A 20002-nucleotide genomic window follows, 5' to 3' on the forward strand; every position below is an offset into this window, starting at 1 on the left:
CTCCGCCCCCAAAGGGGCTTCCTTGTGTGTAGAAGCCTTTCCTCCTTCACAGCTCCCTCTGACTGGTGCATGTCCCATCCCTATTCTTTTGTCTCTGTTTTTTCTTTTCTTTTCTTTTCTTTTTTTTTGCCCTACCCAGGTACGTGGGGAGTTTCTTGCTTTTTGGGAGGCCTGAGGTCTTCCCCCAGCATTCAATAGGTGTTCTGTAGGAGTTGTTCCACATGTAGGTATATTTCTGATGTATTTGTGGGGAGGAAGTTGATCTCTGCGTCGTACTCTTCCGCCATCTTGAAGCTTCTCTGTTGGAAGTTTTCAGTCACAGTTTCAATTTCAGTGCTTGTGATAGGTCTGTTTATATTTTCTATTTCTTCCTGGTTCAGTCTTGAAAGGTTGTACTTTCTAAGAATTTGTCCATTTCTTCCAGGTTGTCATTTTTATTGACATATAGTTGCTTGTAATAATCTCTCATGGTCCTTTGTATTTCTGCAGTGTCAGTTGTTACTTCTCCTTTTTTATTTATAATTCTGTTGATTTGAGTCTTCTCCCTTTTTTTCTTGATGAGTCTGGCTAATGGTTTATCAATTTTGTTTATTTTCTCAAAGTACCAGCTTTTAGTTTTATTGATCTTTGTGATCGTTTCTTTCATTTCTTTTTCATTTATTTCTGATCTAATCTTTATGATTTCTTTCCTTCTGCTAACTTTGGGGGTTTTTTGTCCTTCTTTTTCTAATTGCTTTAGGTGTAAGGTTAGGTTGTTTATTTGCGATGTTTCTTGTTTCTTGAGGTAGATTTGTACTGCTATATACTTCACTCTTAAAACTGCTTTTGCTCCATCCCATAGGTTTTGGGTTGTTGTGTTTTCATTGTCATTTATTTCTAGGTATTTTTTTATTTTCTCTTTGATTTCTTCAGTGATCTCTTGGTTATTTAGTAGTGTGTTGTTTAGCCTCCATGTGTTTCTATTTTTTAGTTTTTTTCCTGTAATTGATATGTAGTCTCATAGCGTTGTGGTCAGAAAAGTTACTTGATACGATTTAAATTTTCGTAAATTTACCAAGGCTTGATTTGTGACCGAAGATGTGATCTATTCTGGAGAATGTTCCATGAGCACTGGAGAAGAAAGTGTATTCTTTTGTTTTTGGATGCAGTGTCCTATAAATATCAATTAAGTCCATCTTGTTTAATGTGTCATTTAAAGCTTGTGTTTTCTTATTTGTTTTCATTTTTGTTGATGTGTCTGTTCGTGAAAGTGTGGTGTTAAAGTCCCCTACTATGATTATGTTACTGTTGATTTCCCCTTTTACGGGTGTTAGCATTTGCCTTATGTATTGAGGTGCTCCTATGTTGGGTGCATAAATATTATAATTGTTATATGTTCTTCTTGGATTGATCCCTTGATCATTATGTAGTTTCCTTCTTTGTCTTTTGTAATAGTCTTTATTTTAAACTCTCTTTTTTCTGATATGAGAATTGCTACTCCAGGTTTCTTTTGATTTCCATTTGCATGGAATATCTTTTTCCAGTCTCTCACTTGCGGTCGGTATGTGCCCCTAGGTCTGTGGGTCTCTTGTAGACAGCATATATACAGGTCTTGTTTTTGTATCCATTCCGCCAGTCTATGTCTTTTGGTTGGAGCGTTTAATCCACTTACATTTAAGGTAATTCTCGATATGTATGTTCCTATCACCATTTTCTTAATTGTTTTTGGTTTCTTATTTTAGGTCTTTTCCTTCTCTTGTGTTTCCTGCCTAGAGAAGTTCCTTTAACATTTGTTATAAAGCTGCTTTGGTGGTGTTGAATTCTCTTAGCTCTTGTTTGTCTGTAAATGTTTTAATTTCTGCATTCAATCTGAATGAGATCATTGCTGGATAGCGTAATCTTGGTTGTAGGTGTTTCCCTTGCATCACTTTAAATATGTCCTTCCACTCCCTTCTGGCTTGCATTGTTTCTGCTCAAAAATCAGCTGTTAAGCTTATTGAGATTCCCTTGTATGTTATTTGTTACTTTTCCCTTGTTGTTTTTAATATTTGTTCTTTGTATTTAGCTTTTGATAGTTTGATAAATATGTGTCTTGCCGTGTTTCTCCTTGGATTTATCCTGTATGGGACTCTCTGTGCTTCCTGGACTTCATTGACTATTTCCTTTCCCATATTAGCTAAGTTTTCAACTATAATCTTTTCAAATGTTTTCTCAGTCCCTTTCTTTTTCTCTTATTCTTCTGAGACCCCTATAATTCGAATGTTGGTGTGTTTAATGTTGTCCCAGAGGTCTGTGAAACTGTCCTCAATTCTCTTCATTCTTTTTTCTGCTCTGTGGTATTTATTTACACTATTTTGTCTTCCAGGTCACTTATCTGTTCTTCTTCCTTCATTATTCTGCTAGTGACTCGTTCTAGAGAATTTTTAATTTCATTTATTATGTTGTTCATCATTGTTCGTTTGCTCTTTAGTTTTTCTAGGTCCTTGTTAAACGTTTCTTGTATTTTCTCCATTCTGTATCCAAGATTTTGGATCATCTTTACTTTCATTACTCTGAATTCTTTTTCAGGTAGACTGCCTATTTCCTCTTCATTTGTTTCGTGTGTTGGGTTTTTACTTTGCTCCTTCGTCTTCTGTGTATTTCTCTGTCTTCTCATGTTGTTTCACTTACTGTGTTTGGGGTCTCCTTTTCGCAGGCTGCAGGTTCATATTTCCTGTTGTTTTTGGTGTCTGTCCCCAGTGGGTAAGTTTGGTTTAGTGAGTTGTGTAGATTTCCTGGTGGAGGGGACTGGTGCCTCTGTTCTGGTGGATAAGGCTGGATCTTGTGTTTCTTGTGTGCAGGACTGCGTCTGGTGGTGTGTTTTGCGGTGTCTGTGAGCTTGTTATGATTTTAGGTAGCCTCTGTGCTAATGGATGGGGTTGTGTTCCTGTCTTGCTCATTGTTTGGCCTGGGATGTCCAGCACTGGACCTTGCTGGTCGTTGAGTGGAGCAGGGCCTTACCGTTGAGATGGAGATCTCCAGCAGAGCTCTCGCTGATTGGTGTTATTTGGGCCTGGGAGGTCTCTAGTAGTCCAATGTCCTGAACTCGGCCCTCTCACCTCAGAAGCTCAGGCCTCCCATCCAGCTGGAGCATCATGATCCTGTCAGCCACTTGGTTCAGAGAAAAGGGAGAATAAAAAGAAAGAAAGAAAAAATAGAATAAAATAAAGTAATTAAAATAAAAAGAAACATTAATATAAAAAATAAAAAAGTAATTAAATAAAAGAAGAGAGCAACCAAACCAATAAACAAATCCACCATTGATAACAAGCATCAAAAACTCTACTAAAATAAACATGAAAGTCAGTAACTAGTCAGTCACATACAGCAAACCCCATGTCTACAGTTCCTCTCAAAGTCCACCACCTCAATTTTGTGGTGATACGTTGTCCATTCAGGTATTCCGCAGATGCAGCGTACATCAAGTTGATTGTGGAAATTTAATCCACTGCTCCTGAGGCTGCACAGAGAAATTTCCCTTTCTCTTCTTTGTTCGCACAGCTCCCGGGGTTCAGGTTTGGATTTGGCCCCACCTCTGCATGTAGGTCGCCTGAGGGCATCTGTTCTGTGCCCAGACAGGAGGGGGTTAAAGGAGCAGCTGATTAGGGAGCTCTGCCTCTCTCAGCCCAAGGAGAGGGTGGAGTACGGAATGCAGGGCAAGCCTGCAGTGGCAGAGGCCGGCATGACGCTGCAACAGCCTGAGGCGTGTCGTGTGTTCTCCCGCAGAAGTTGTCCCTGGATCTCGGGACCCTGGCTGTGGCGGGCTGCACAGTCTCCAAGGAGGGGAGGTGTGGACAGTGACCTGTGCTTGCACACAGGCTTCTTGGTGGCTGAAGTAGCAGCCTTAATGTTTCATTTCTGTCTCTGCTGTCTCCGCTGGTAGCGGCAGCTTGCACTTGTCTCTGAAGTTCATTTAGGCAGTGTTCTGAATCTCCTCTCCTCGTGCACCCCGAAACAATGGCCTCTTGACTCTTAGGCAGGTCCAGAGTTTTTCCCAGACTCCCTCCTGGCTAACTGTGGTGCACAAGCCCCCTTTAGGCTGTGTTCACGCAGCCAACCCCAGTCCTCTCCCTGGGATCTGATTTCTGAATCCCGAGCCTCAGCTCCCAACCCCCACCCGCCATGGCAGGGGAGCAGACAAGCCTCTCAGGCTGGTGAGTGCTGGTCAGCACTGATCATCTGTGTGGAATTCTCTCCACTTTGCCCTCTGCACCCCTGTTGCTGCGCTCTCCTCTGTGGCTCTAAAGCTTCTACCCCGCCCAGCCCCCATCTCCGCCAGTGAAGGGGCTTCCTAGTGTGTGGAAACATTTCCTCCTTGATAGCTCCCTCCCAGAGGTCCAGGTCCCATCCCTATTCTTTTTTCTTTTTTTTTCTTTTTTCTTTTGCCCTACCCAGGTACGTGGGGAATTTCTTGCCATTTGGGAAGTCTGAGTTCTTCTGCCAACATTCAGAAGGTGTTCTGTAGGAATTGTTCCACGTGTAGATGTATTTTTGATGTATTTGTGGGTAGGAAGGTGATCTCCACGTCTTACTCCTCCACCATCTTGAAGGTCTCCCTAACTTGCTTTTTCAAATGTAAATACACATTGTGAAAACTTTTTAATGGATTTTAGTTTTATTTAGTAGCATTATTTTTAATGGCCACATTAATACTTTCGCTTCATAAATTTATTCAAAAATATTTTTTGGACATCTACTCTGTGTCAGGTGATGAGGATAAGGCAGTGAAGGGGAGAATAAAACTTCTCATCTTCGTGAAGCTTACATGGTATTTCTTTATACAGATGTATTATAACTGTCTTAATCAATCATCACTTTTTTGGTCTATTAGATTCTTCTTTTTTGTTATTATAAATTATAAATCATGTTTAATTGAACATCCTTTTATTATAGCTTTATGCAGGTCATGATTGTGTTATCAAGCTAAGTTCTTCAAAATGAAATTATTAATGGATGGCAATTATTAATTGCCAATTTCTGTCTAGAGGAGCTAGGTCTTCCCAAACTCTTACCACTGGTTGTTATCACTTAAAATTATTTTTCTATTTCTTTCTTAATTAAAGCAAGCACTCTTTCTTTCTTGACTTCCTATCAGATGAAGGACTGTTTATATCCTGTATATCCCATATATATCCTGTAGTTTTAGTTACACATCTCCACAAGATAGTAGCAAACCCAACCATAGCCTTAGTTGAAAGAGCAAACTGCTAAAAAAGTAATTTGTGTCAATGGCTTTAAACTGATAGTATTTGTTTCTGTATCATTAGAAACTGGCACAAGGCCTGGTATACTGTAGGCATTCAGTAAGTGTTGAATTTAGTTTTTAACCTGCATTCTTATTATTAAATATTGGTTCTGCTTTAAATGAAAGAAACTCTCAGTGTTTAGTCTCATTCTTTTGTTTCTTTACTTAGGAATGATTTATGAATAGAGTTTGATATTACAGTTCATTACCATGGTAACAATCATAATCTCACAAACACCAGTCTTTTAAAATGACAATAACTGACAAAAGGGCTGAAAAAGCTTTTCATTTGTATAGTATCATTAGCAGTGATAGAAAAGGAAATAATGTAGATATTCAGATAAAAATATGCAATTTGGGGCTTCCCTGGTGGCGCAGTGGTTGAGAGTCTGCCTGCCGATGCAGGGGACACGGGTTCGTGCCCCGGTCCGGGAAGATCCCACATGCCGCGGAGTGGCTGGGCCCGTGAGCCATGGCCGCTGAGCTTGCGCATCCGGAGCCTGTGCTCCGCAACGGGAGAGGCCACAACAGTGAGAGGCCCGCATACCACAAAAATAAAATAAAATAAAATAAATATGCACTTTTGACTACTTTTTGAGCCATGGGAGATTTTTTGAATCACTGGATTGCAGATATATTTGACTTATCTACAATCGATAAAACATTGTATGATAAAAATGGCACAGGATTTATAGGATTTAAAATCGTGAGACCTAAATTTTAGGTTCCTCTCTGCAGTGAATTAATGCCATCATTTAATATTTCTGAGATTTAGTTTTCTCATTTATAAAATATGGACAGTTTTCTCCTTATTATAACAAAGGGTTTTATTGGGATTACCTAATGAACTCATTGATGTGAATGCATACTTTAGAGTATGATACAAATTATAAGATATTACTGTCCTTCTTATGTAAGCTGATTTACTGTAATTTTGCATGACCTAAGTATGATGGAGATTGGATCCTTGGTTTGCAAATATATGTCACTCTACCTTGAAATGCAGTTTTTAATAAATGTTTTAAAATTGATTGTGGTGATCATTGTGCAGCTCTGTGAATATAATAAAAATCACTCAGTTGTACCCTTTAAATGGAGAACTGAGTGGTATATTAATTAATTCTCAATAAAGCTGTTTTTTTTTAAAAAAAGCCCATCAGTACACCTGCCACTGAAGAATTTTAGCTGGACATCTTTTCATGTGGAGCTCAACTGTCTGGTCATAATAATGTGTTTCCATTCTTAACCTTCCCTTTTGCTGTCTTTCAAAAAATCAGACCCTCCGACTTGATAAAACAAAAGGATTCTGCTTCCTTTAGCCCCTAAGAAGGCAATCCAATGTACTGGTTAAAAGCAAGGGTGTTGGAGCCTGGGTTCAAACCCTAGCTTTGTCACTTAAAGCTGTGTATTGATGATGTTCTGGTTACTCTCTCTGTAGTGAGGATAATAGGAGTAACTCTTCCATAGGGATGTGGTGTGCATTAAATGAGTTAATATAGTACAGTCCTTAGAGCACTGCTTGCCAAATAATCAGTATCATTTAAGATCAGCTCTTACTATGATGATCTTAATCTAAACTGTGGCCCTACTTGTCGTATCCTCAAACTCATTAAGGTGTTCTGGTAAATAAAGAGCTCTCCCTTGAGAGCTCCATCATTTAGTAGTAGAAAACATGGATAGACAATTTGAAATGAAAACATTTCCTTTTATGTTTGCTCTGATTTCCTTTTCCTTTCATGTTTCCTCTTATGTTTGCTCAGATTTTCTTTTATGTTTACTCAGATTTTTATTCAAGTATATCTTTCTCTGATCCAATGTTTCGTATAGAAGGAAGAAACAGCTATAGTCCTTTAGTTGTTTACTTTTGTGTATGTGTGATGGGAGAATGTTTGTATGTGTTAAATAACCATATTTTCCTTTTTGATACATAATACATATTATATGTATAAAATCTCCAGTGTAGACTTTGTGTGTACCCAAATGAATGTGCCTGGCACACAGTGGGGTTCAATAAGTCCTTGACAAACTAAGTGGATGAATGGGCTCAGATAATGTGAAATTATCTTCAGTTTCACTGAGTTCATGCCCTGGTGCTTCGCAGCAAACTGGCTGTGATGTTATCACCATCACCTTGTGTTTATATATTGCATTTTTCTTTCCAAAGCACGTTTATATCTTATTTTGACAATAGCATAATACACATAACTACGTATTTTGTGATTCCAATTATACATAGTATAATTGAATATGCTTTTGTAATGCATCTTGCTTAGAAACATTTCCACAAGTTGTGTATTAACTCATTTCATCCTCAGAACAATTTTATGAGGTAAATTGGACAGGTAACACAGACTTTCTTTTCAAAGGAGAAAAAAATTACTGCACAACTTTAAGGAACTTAATGAAAGAATTAGACAAGTTGTGGAGTTAAGACAAGAATGGAGACTTAATGCTTCACTTTGACTTGGGTTACATACCCATTCTGGTACCAACCTCCATGGCCTAAAGGAGATAATGTTTTAATTGTCCAGACCTGGCACTTAGGCTCTCTGTGGAACTTTTGAACTACATAGACTAAGAGAGAAGGAGGGAGAATTCTTCAGATGAAAGTGTGGTTCTGTTTTCAGAAGAGGGATGGGAGGCTGGGTTGGCAAAAACAATAGCTGAATGTTGTGACATCTATCCAGCTTTTTACCACAGTTGCCTGTTATTTAGCTTTCTATATTTCTATAAACACTTGTTAGTGAAAAGGTCAGTTCCAAGTTGTTTTATCACCCATTCCTTTCCTCTAATGTCCCCGATGGACCATATCCTGACTATACAAAACATTCTCATAGATTTGGAGCAGTCATGCTTGCTGAAACCTTTTCTTAAAAAAATTGAAGTATAGTTGATTTACAATGTTTTAAGGATGAAATAATGCCATTTGCAGCAACATGGTCATTGATGGAACTAGAGATTATTATACTAAGTGAAATAAGCCAGAAAGAGAAAGACAAATACCATATGATATCAATTTTATGTGGAATCTAAAATAAGAAGACTTTTTTAACTTAAAAAAATTATTTTAATATCTTCAGCAAATTTAAATTTTGCAACCAGTAAATTTGTTGTTTTTCAATTAATAAACAAACAAAATAACGTGTGAGAACAAGTGGGTAATTTTTTTAAATGGTGAATAGAGTAGAAGTACAATGGCTGGGATCTTTGAGACATAAAGAGAATTCCAAGTCTGTTTAAGAGAGCTAAAAATTCTCAAATAGTACATGTTATACTGGATTGAATGAGCAACAAAAATAGCAGAAATACTTCACTACATAAGATCATAAAACTCACATATATGTTTAAAAATCATTAGGGCTGGCTGCCTGGGCGGGCTCCCACCTGGGTGGGCTTGTGTGCCACAACCACCAGCTTGACTGGCTCTTGCACCCCAGCTGCTGCCTCTGCACGCTCCCGTGCCAACCACTGCCTCGCGGGCCCCAGGAGCAGATGCCCTCAAGTTGCCCAGTTGCAGAGGCAGAGATGAAACCACAGCTGAGCCCCAGGGGTCGAGTGACTTAGGAAGCAGGGCTGAAATCTCTCCCCACACCTGCATGAGCCACAGATTTATACCTCCACTGCTGACTTTGTAAATACAGCACCCGCAGGGCATTTGAACAGCCAACGGATGCTCCTGCAGCTGAGACAGGTTGGCCTTAGCATCTGGGGGCTTTGTGGGTGTGTGCATGTGGGGACCAGGCCAGGCCAGGATCTGAACTACCTCCATAGCTCTCGCAGCAGGTCCAGGTGCATGACCGCTGTGGTCCTGGGACCTGACTTCAGTGGATCTGCACTGGTGGCCTTGTGAAAACAATGCCTGAGGGACACCAGGGCTAATTGTTGGCATTCCCACAATTGAGGTGGGGCTGAGGGCAGTGCCAACAGCAGTGTACTTTGTGAGCCAGCACAAAGGGTGAAAGGTGATACAATAGAGCACACTCACCAGTGAACAGCTCTGGCAGAGGAAAATTTAGTGGCTCTTCTCCCAGTGGGACTGTTCCATTTCCACCTACCTCACATTGCAGCTCAGAAATGGATCTGGGGGCTTCTACTCCAACAACTAGGGAGCAGACTCTGCCCCTAATAGGGCAGGGACAACCACAGAGCAAAGAGGAGGCCCTGCTCGATATCCAGTGCAGGCTCTGGTCACCACAACACCAGTCACACCCCCTATCAAGGGGATAATGGCGAGCATATACTAAGGAAAGAGATGGCAGGCATCCATACTAAAAACAGCCCTTGCACCAAAAGTACTAAACCCATGCAGGCTACACAGGGACAGACACTCCCACATAAAAATAGCCCTCCAAGACCACAGTAGATAATTGTTTCTCCTAAACTCATAGAGAAAGAGAAATAAAGGTAAAATGAAGAAGCAGAGGAACCACTTCCAATGAAAAGATCAAGAGAATTCCCCTGAAAAAACAAACAATGAAACAGACTTCTTCAGTATAATAGACAGAGTTCAAAAAGGAGACAATGAAAATACAGAAGGAATTATGAAAGGCTATCGACACAAGTGCAGATTACTGTAAAAAGGAACTAGAAACTATAAGGAAGAACAAAGAAAAAGCAGAAAATTCATTTGCAGAGATGAAAGCTGAACTAAAAGCAATGAATAGCAGAATGAATACTTCAGAAGAACGAATAAGTGATCAGGAAGATGGAATAATGGAAATCACCCAATTAGAACAGCAGACAGAAACCCAAATGAAAAAAAAAAAGAAAAAGGAAACAATATAAGAGATCAATGAGGTAATATAAAGCATGCCAATCTATGCATAATAGTGTTCCCAGAAGGAAAAGGAGATTGAAAATATATTCTAAGAAATTATGACTGAAAACTTCCCAAACCTAAAGAAGGAAGCAGATATCCGTTTACAGGAAGCATAGAGGGTCCCAAGTAAGATAAATAAAAACAGACCTACACCAAGACATATTATAATGTAAATGGCAAACGTTAAAGATAAATAGAGGATTCTAAAGGCAGCAAGAGAAAAATAAAGCGTTAGTTACAAGGGAACCCCCATAAGGATATCAGCTGATTTCTCTACAAAACGTTGCAGGCCAGAAGGGAGTGACAAGGTATATATTGATACAAAGTGCTGAAAGGGAAAAATCTGCAACCTAGGATACTCTACTCAGCAAGATTAACATTTAGAAAAGAAGGAGAGATAAAGAATTTTCAGATAAGCAAAAATAAAAAGAATACGGCAATACTAAACCTATAAAAAAGGAAATATTGAAAAGTTTTCTCTAAATAGAAAAGAAGTAAAAATCTATAGGGCAGAGAAAATCACAAATGAAAAGTAGATCACTTAAATAAGCCAGTATGCAGATTAAAAACAATTTTTTTTGTGTGTGTAACAGCATTGATAACCACAATGAACAGCAAAAGGTTGAACATGAAGATATAAACGAGGGCATCAAAATCATAAAATGTGGGGGAGAAGAGTAAGAAAATGTAATTTTTTTTTTCTAGAATGTGTTTGAGCCTATATGACTACCAGTCTAAAGCAAGTATTTATAGAAAGGGTTTAACATACTTGAAAAACAGGGCAACCACAAATCAAAAACATACATTAAATTCACAAAAACCAAAAAGATGAGAATATAAGCATAATACAAAAGAAAATCATCAAACCACAAAAGGAAAAACAACAAAAAAGAAAGAGACAAAGAAGAAATATAAAATCCAGAGGAAAACAAGGTTTAAAATGGCAATAAATACATATCTATCAATAATTACCTTAAATGTCAATGGACCAAATGCTCCCATCAAAAGACACAGAGTAGCATTGGATAAAAAAACAAGAGCCTACAATATGCTGCCTACAGGAGACCCACTTTAGGGCAAAGGACACACATAGATTGAAAGTGAGGGGATGGAAAGAGATATTTCATGCAATGGAAATGACAAGAAAGCAGGGGTAGCAACACTCATATCAGACAAAATAGACTTTAAAACAAAGGCCATAAAGAAAGATAAAGAAGGACACAATATAATGATAAAAGTATCAATACAAGAAGAGGATTTTACACTCATCAACATATATGCCTGTAATATAGGAGCACCCAAATACATAAAACAAATACTAACAGACATAAAGGGAGAAATTTACAGGAATACAATAATAGTAGGAGACTTTATCACCCCACTAACATCAGTGGACAGATCTTCTAGACAGAGAATCAATAGTGAAACAGACATCCTAAATGATACAATAGAACAGTTACACTTAATTGATATTTTCAGGACATCACATCTAAAAAAAACAGAATACACATTCTTTTCAAGTGTACATGGAGCATTCTCTAGAATTGACCACATACTACAGCACAAAACAAACCTCAACAAATTTAAGAGTATAGAAATTATCTCAAGCATCTTTTCTGACCACAACAGCATGAAACTAGAAATCAACCACAGAAAAAGAAATGAGAAAAAAGTAATTACATGGAGACTAAACAATATGCTACTAAAAAAACCAGTGGGTCAACAATGAAATTTAAAAATACCTTGAGGCAAATGCCAATGAAAACACAACCATATAAAATCTACGGGATGCAGCAAAAGCAGTTCTTAGAGGGAAGTTCATAGCGATACAGGCCTTCTTTAAGAAACAAGAAAAATCTCAAATAAACAACCTAACCCACCACCTAAAAGAATTAGAAAGAGAAAAACAAAACCCAAAGTCAGCAGAAAAAATGAGATAATAAAGATTAGAGAGGAAATAAATAAAATAGAGATTAAAAATCATAGAAAAAAATCAATAAAACCAAGAGCTGGTTCTTTGAAATGGTAAACAAAACTGGCAAACCTTTGGCCAGGCTCACCTAGAAGAAAAGAGAGAAGACCCAAACAAAATAAGAAATGAAAGAGGAGAAATCACAACTGATACTGCAGAAATGCAAAAAACCATAAAAAATGCTATGAACATTTATATGCCAACAAATTCGACAACCTAGAAGAAATGGACAACTTTCTAGAAAATACAGCCTACCAAAACTGAATCAAGAAGAAATACATAACTTTAACAGACTGATCACTAGAAGTGAAACAGAACCTGTAATTTTAAAAAATCCCTATAAACAAAAGTCCATGACCAGATGGCTTCACAGATGAATTCTACCAAACATACAAAGAACTTATACTGATCCTTCTCAAACTCTTCCAAAAGACTGAAGAAGAAGGAAACTCCCAAAGACATTTATGAAGCCACCATCACCCTTATAACAAAACCAGATAGACACTACCAGAAAAGAAAATTATAGGCCAATATCTTTGATGACTATAGATGCAAAAATTCTTAACAAAATATTAGCAAATAACAACACATAAAAAAAATCATACACCACAACCAAGTTGGATTCATCCTAGGGTCACAAGGATGGTTCAACATATACAAATCTATCAATGTGATACACCACATCCACAGAAGGAAAGACAAAAACCACATGATCATCTCAATAGATGCAGAAAAAGCATTCAATAAAATTCAACATACATTCATGATAAAAACCCTTATGAAAGTGGCTATAGAGGGAATATATCTCAACATAATAAAAGCTATTTATGACAAACCCACAGCCAATATAATAGTCAACGGTGAAAAGCCAAAAGCCTTCCCACTAAAATCTGGTACAAGAAAAGGATGCCCACTCTCACCATTTCTCTTCAACACAGTATTGGAAGTGATAGCCACAGCAATCAGACAAGAAAAAAGAAATAAAATGTATTCAAATTGGTAGGGAAGAGGTAAAATTGTCATTATATGCAGATGATATGACACTATATAGAGAAAACCCTAAAGACTCCACACAAAAACTTAGTAGAACTGATAAATGAATTCAGCAAGATAGCAGGATAGAAGATTAACATACAGAAATTGGTTGCATTTCTTTACACTAACAAATATCAGAAAGGAAATGTAAACAAACAATCCCTTTTAAAACCACGTCAAAAAAAAAAAAAAAAAACAACTTAGGAATAAACCTCACCAAGGAGGTGAAAGACATATCCTGAGAACTACAAAACATTAATAAAGGAAATTGAAGATGATTCAAAGAAATGGAAAGGTATCCCATGCTCTGGGATTGGAAGAATTAATATTGTTAAAATGGCCATATTACCCAAAGCAATCTACAAATTTAATGTGATCCCCATCAAATTATCCATGACATTTTTTAAACATCTTTATTGGAGTATAATTCGTTTACAATGGTGTGTTAGTTTCTGCTTTACAACAAAGTGAATCAGTTATACATAAACATATGTTCCCATATCTCTTCCCCCATGACATTTTTCACAGTGCTGGAACAAATAATCCTAAAATTTATATGGAACCATAAAAGACCCAGAATTGCCAAAACAATCCTGAGGAAAAAGAACAAAGCAGGAAGCAAAACCCTGCCAGATTTCAGACAATATTAAAAGCTACAGTAATCCAAACAGCGTGGTATTGGCACAAAAACAGCCATACTGATCAATGGAACAGAATAGAGAGCCCAGAAATAAACCCACACACAATCTTTGACAAAGGAGACAAGAATACACGATGGGGAAAAGACAGTCTCTTCAGCAAGTGGTGTTGGGGAAGCTGGACAGCTGCATGTAAATCAATGAAGTTAGAACACTCCCTCACACCATGCACAGAAATAAACTCAAAATGGCTTAAGGACTTAAATATAAGGCAAGATACCATAAAACTCCTAGAAGAGAGCATAGGCAAAATATTCTCTGACATAAATTGTACCAATGTTTTCTTAGGTCAGTTTCCCAAGGCAATAGAAATAAAAGCAAAAATAAACAAGTGGGACCTAATCAAACTTATAAGCTTTTGCACAACAAAGGAAACTGTAAACAAAATGAAGACAACCTATGGACTGGGAGAAAATATTTGCAAGTGATGCAACTGACAAGGGCTTAATTTCCAAAATATACAAACAGTTCATACAATTCAGTAACAAAAAAACAACCCAATCAAAAAATGGGCAGAAGACCTAAATAGACATTTCTCCAAAGAAGACATACAGATGGCCAATAGGCACATAAAAAGATGTTCATCATCGCTAATTATTAGAGAAATGCAAATCAAAACTACAGTGAGGTATCACTTCACACCAGTCAGAATGGCCATTATTAAAAAGGTAGACTTTTTGGACTTCGCTGATGGCTTAGTGGTTAAGAATCCACCTGCCAGTGCTTCCCTGGTGGCACAGTGGTTGAGAGTCCACCTGCTGATGCAGGGGACATGGGTTCGTTCCCCGGTCTGGGAAGATCCTACACGCTGCGGAGCGGCTGGGCCCGTGAGCCATGGCCGCTGAGCCTGCGCGTCTGGAGCCTGTGCTCCTCAATGGGAGAGGCCACAACAGTGAGAGGCCCGCGTACCGGAAAAAGAAAAAAAAAAAAGAATCCACCTGCCAATGCAGGGGACACGGGTTTGAGCCCTGGTCCAGGAAGGTCCCACATGCCACGGAGCAACTAAGCCCATGCTCCACAACTACTGAGCCTGTGCTCTAGAGGCCATGAAACACAACTACTGAAGCCTGTGTGCCTAGAGCCAGTGCTCTGCAACAAGAGAAGCCACCGCAATGAGAAGCTCATGCACTGCAGTGAATAACCCCTGCTCACCACAACTAGAGAAAGCCCGTGCACAGCAATGAAGACCCAATGAAGTCATAAATAAATAAATAAATAAATAAAATTTTTTTAAAAGATAGACTTTTTAATAAATAATAAATGCTGGAGAGGGTGTGGAGAAAAGAGAACTCTCTTACACTGTTGGTGGGAATGTAAGATGGTGCAGCTGCTGTGGAAGACAGTATGGAGGTTCCTCAAAAAAATAAAAATAGAGTTGCTATATGATCCAGTAATCCCACTTTTGGGCATATGCCCAGACTAAACTGTAATTTGAAAAGATACATGCATCCATATGTTCTTAGCAGCACTATTACAATAGCCAAGACATGGAAACAACCTAAATGTCCATTGACAGATGCATGGATAAAGATGTGTTATATGTACACAATGGAATATTACTCAGCCATTAAAAAGAAATAATGCCAGCACTTCCCTGGTGGCCCAGTGGCTAAGACTGCATGCTCCCAATGCATGGGACCAGGATTTGATCCCTGGTCAGGGAACTATATCCCATATGCATGCCACAATTAACAGTTCACGTGTTGCAACTAAAGAGCCTGCATGCCACAACTAAAAAGCCCTCATGTGCCAGAGAAGATCCTGCATGCTGCAACTAAGACCCAGCACAGCTTATATAAATAAATAAATAAATATTAAAAAAAAGAAATAATGCCATTTACAGCAACATGGATGGACCTAGATTATACTAAGTAAAGTCAGACAGAGAAAGACAACCGTATGATATTACTTATATGTGGACTCTAAAATATGACACAAATGAACATATCTACAAAACAGAAAGAGACTCATAGACATAGAGAGCAGACTTGTGGTTGCCAAATGGAAGGGGGCATGGTGGAGGGAAAGATTGGAAGTTTGGGATTAACAGATGCAATCTATTATATATAGGATGGATAAACAACGAGGTTCTACCGTATAGCACAGGGAATTATATTCAATATCCTGTGATAAAACATAATGGAAAAGAATATGAAAAAGAACATATAACTGAATCACTTTGCTGTACAGCAGAAATTAACACAACGTTGTAAATCAACTATACTTCACTAAAATTTTTAAAAAATCATTAGGACTGGAAAAAATTATTTAGTTTTGGAAAATTGGTCACATATAGATTCAAAGCTCCATCTGAATCTCTGAAATGTAGGCTGGCTTTTTACTACTTCAAATAAGAAGAAATTAGAATAGAGCAGAAATAACCATAAGCAGCCAAAAATCTTGATTCCAGTTCAATTCCTCCCTCTTGGCAAAACCACAGAAGTTTTCTGGGCTTTGGATGGATGGGGTTGGGTAGAGTCGGCTCTCCTTGAACGCTGCAATTCTAAGTAGTGCTTTTGAATTTACAGTTGGAAAGGATGTTAAAGACCATGTATTTTATCCTCTTCATCTTACAAATGTGGAAATTGAGGCACAGAGGCATTAACTGACTTATCTAAGTGAGTATGTAGCTGGTTATTTTTAAAACTGGCCAGCAAATTGCCAAAAACAATTGACGAAGACTTGATACAAGGGGGAAGAATAAAATGCTGCTCTCTCACCTCTTCTGCCCCAAACGTTCAACCATTTATGTCTTGTAGAGAAAAGGGATCATGTAAAAAGGAAGTGGAGGGCAACCTAAGGAGAAAAGACACAGCACAAGAATGTGAGGCCTGCTGGAAAAGGCTCATCCCCTGATGTGATAAAACAATGAAGCTCTTTCCAAGGAATTAGAATAGTCTTACCTGTGCCCCTTGATCAAGATTCAAACTGTAAGCTTTATTTGCCTCATAAGTATACTTTCTGATGGTGCTGTATAAATAGCTCTTAGGAGATACTTTGAGCTGTATTCTCATATAATGCTTCCTTGTCTTGGCTTATCTTGGAAGCCTATTGGAGTGAAAAACTATAAATATATTTCCAGAACATCTTCAGATTTTTGAAGCTGTTTGAAATGAAGATTTACACTTTTCTTTTCTCCACAAGTTACTGAATCACTGAGCTAATGTTCTCTAACCACTGGAGAAGAAATCTCTCCTCTTGTTCGCAGCCCTCCATCTGAACTTTTTATTGAGTATTGGCTACTTTTCAGAGAATAGTTCTCTCAACTGTTGGAGAATTTTGCTTTAGGATATTTTTATTATTGCATCTTAAGGAAGAGTATTTCCTCCACAGTCATTCCAGCTGCAGAGAAATTGATCAAATATTCTTTCTGTGCTGTCATCTCTTCCTCACCAATAGGGGACACCTGAGGATTTGAACCAAACCTTTTAATCCACTTCTGTTCCAAAAAGTCATTGGCCAACTTGTATCTAGTTTTAACCCCTTTGGATTCCTCATTCAAAAAAAGTCAACATATTTTATATATATATATATATATATATATATATATATATATATATATATATATATATATATATATATATATATATGACCCTCTGTTTCCTATCAGTAAATTCTCAACCCCTTAGCTTGGAACTGAGGACCCTCTGTGATCTAACATTTCCTGGTGAAGCCCTGCTTCTCTACTTTTCCATGCTTATCAAGTGCTGTCCTGTAACGAGTGTTCCAAATATTTGGCACTTTTTGTATTTCTGCACTTCAGTGTCTTTTACCTTGGCCTGAAGCACTTCCCTGAGTTTTCATGAAATTGAGTCATGAAATCACAGTTCAACTGGTACTTTTCTATCATCTCTCCACTGAGAAGTACTGGCATCTGTACTTAATGTCATAAACAATTTCTAAGTCAGAAGCTCTGCATGAAAATGCTAATCCAGAGTTTATTTTCCATTACATTAAAGGAGAAAAATTGTAATGTGTTTTCTATCACACCCAAATCCCCCAATCAATTTTCTAAAATGTTGCTATAATATAAATGCCTATGTATAAGCAAGAAACTATATTAATATTTAAAACACTTAAACCGAATAGTAGTTACTTTATATGAAATAACATGTGTAATATACTGCGATCCAAACACCTTTACAATATGGAGGGGCAAATAACACACAGCAATAAATATATTTGTTATAAAAGTACAGACAAAAGTTACACAGAAAACCAGTCAACTTCCTGTGTGAGTTGATATTTACTAAGTGATGTATAAATATAGCATTTAAAGAAAGTTGAGAAGGAAGCAAAGAAGAAGGATTGTAATAGCCATTGTTCAGCACCAGTTGTACAAAGTGATAGTGCTGACAAATTGGGTAGTGATGGAGAAATTTCAGATAAGCCATCAATGTCAGAGAAATTAACTGAATCCCACTTATATTGGTTTTGCTGAAGAAACACAAAGCAATGCTTTGGTAAATCTTCATAAGAGGTTGGTCAAGGCTTTAAGGTTAAACATTTGCAAAATGGAGCTTTGCTTACACTCCTAAAGTTCACGTTGATAAAGTTTTTTTTCTATTTGTTTGTTTGTTTTGTTTGTAACTTGTTATGGGTTGAATTGTTTCCCTTGCAATTCATATGTTGAAATCTAAACCCTCAGTACCTCAGAATGTGACATTATTTGGAGATAGGTCTTTACAGAGGTAATCAAGTTAAAGTGAGGTCATTTGGGTGGGTCCTAATCCAATTCAACTGGTGTCCTTATAAAAAGGAGGAATTTGGACATGCGTAAAGAGATATGCATAAAGGCAAAATGGTTGTGGTGAGACACAGGAGAAAGATGGGCATCTACAAACCAAGGAGAGAGGCCCCTTCCTCACAGTCCTTAGAAGGAAAAAACCCTGCCAATAATCTTAATTTTGGACTTCTAGCCTCCATAAATGTAAGACAGTAAGCTTCTGTTGCTTAAGCCACCTAGTTTGTGTTACATTTTTACAGCAGCCCTAGCAAACCAATACAGTGCTCTAAGAGACTGAAAGCTAGTTTAAAACGAAAAACTTCTTATCATCTTGTCATATCAAATATGACACTGTTGTGTCTCTCAGGCACTATATGTAGATGTGATTCTGAGGCCCTAGTTATTGTATTTGAATGTAACTTGAGATTTTTTTTCTGCACATCCTTTTGTTAAAAATGTCATTTCAAGTTTTGAGGATGTAAATATGAATGAATAGAAAATACAAATATTTTCTGGAATAGAGATTGGTAACCTTTTTCCCTAAAGGGTAAGATAATAATATTTTAGGCTCTGTGGCCATAAGGTCTCCATTGCAACTACTCAGTTCTGCCACTGTAGCATGAAAGCAGCCACAGATAATATATAAATCAACGAGCCTGCCTGTGTTCCAATAAAACTTTGTTTATGGACTCTGAAAGTTGAATTTCTTATAATTTTCATGCATTCTTATGATTTTTCCCCTATTCATTTAGAAATATAAAAATAATTAATTTTTAACTTGTGAGTTATACAAAAACAGATGGCAGGCTGAATTTTGCCTGTGGGCTATAGTTTGACTATGTTTCCTATAAAAACCATCTGTGAAGTTTGGTGGTAAATTTTATGTGTCAACTTGGCTAGGCCTTGGTACCCTGATATTTGGTCAAACATTATTCTAGCTGTTTCTGTGAAGATATTTTTTAGATGAGATTAGCTTTTAAATCAGTAGACTTTTAGTGAAGCAGATTGTTCTCCATACTGTGATTGGGCCTCATCCAATCAGTTGAAGGCCTGAAACAAAAAAAATACTGAGCCTCACCCACCCCTCCCTAAGAAGAGAAATTCTGTCAGCAGGCTGCCTTCAGACTTGAGCTCTAACTGTTTCTTGGGTCTCCAGCCTGCTAGCCTACCCTGAAGATTTTGGACTTGCCAACCTACACAGTCATGTGAGCCAATTCCTTAACATAAATCTTTCTTTCTCTTGATATATATATATACATATATGTATACACACACACACACACACACACACACACACACACACATACACACACATATCCTATTGGTTTTGTTTCTCTGGAGAACCTTTACTAATACATTTAGTCACTAAAAAAAAAAAAAAGCAGGTATTCTATCAGAAAAATGTTTATTAGAGAGATGGTTTGATGGGTAAGTCCTTCTTCCTCCGAATTTTTATAGCTTGTACCTATTTTATGACACGAATTTCCTA

General features: G+C 37.6%; 1 protein-coding gene across 5 annotated transcripts in view; it reads left to right on the top strand.

Moving 5' to 3' along the window:
* The window catches only part of FBXO4 (F-box protein 4), a 343355-nt gene that overhangs the window by 60407 nt on the left and 262946 nt on the right, over window positions 1-20002 (top strand). The gene's annotated exons all lie outside the window — the stretch shown is intronic.

Source organism: Lagenorhynchus albirostris, chromosome 3 (assembly GCF_949774975.1).
Source record: "Lagenorhynchus albirostris chromosome 3, mLagAlb1.1, whole genome shotgun sequence".
NCBI lineage: Eukaryota > Metazoa > Chordata > Mammalia > Artiodactyla > Delphinidae > Lagenorhynchus > Lagenorhynchus albirostris.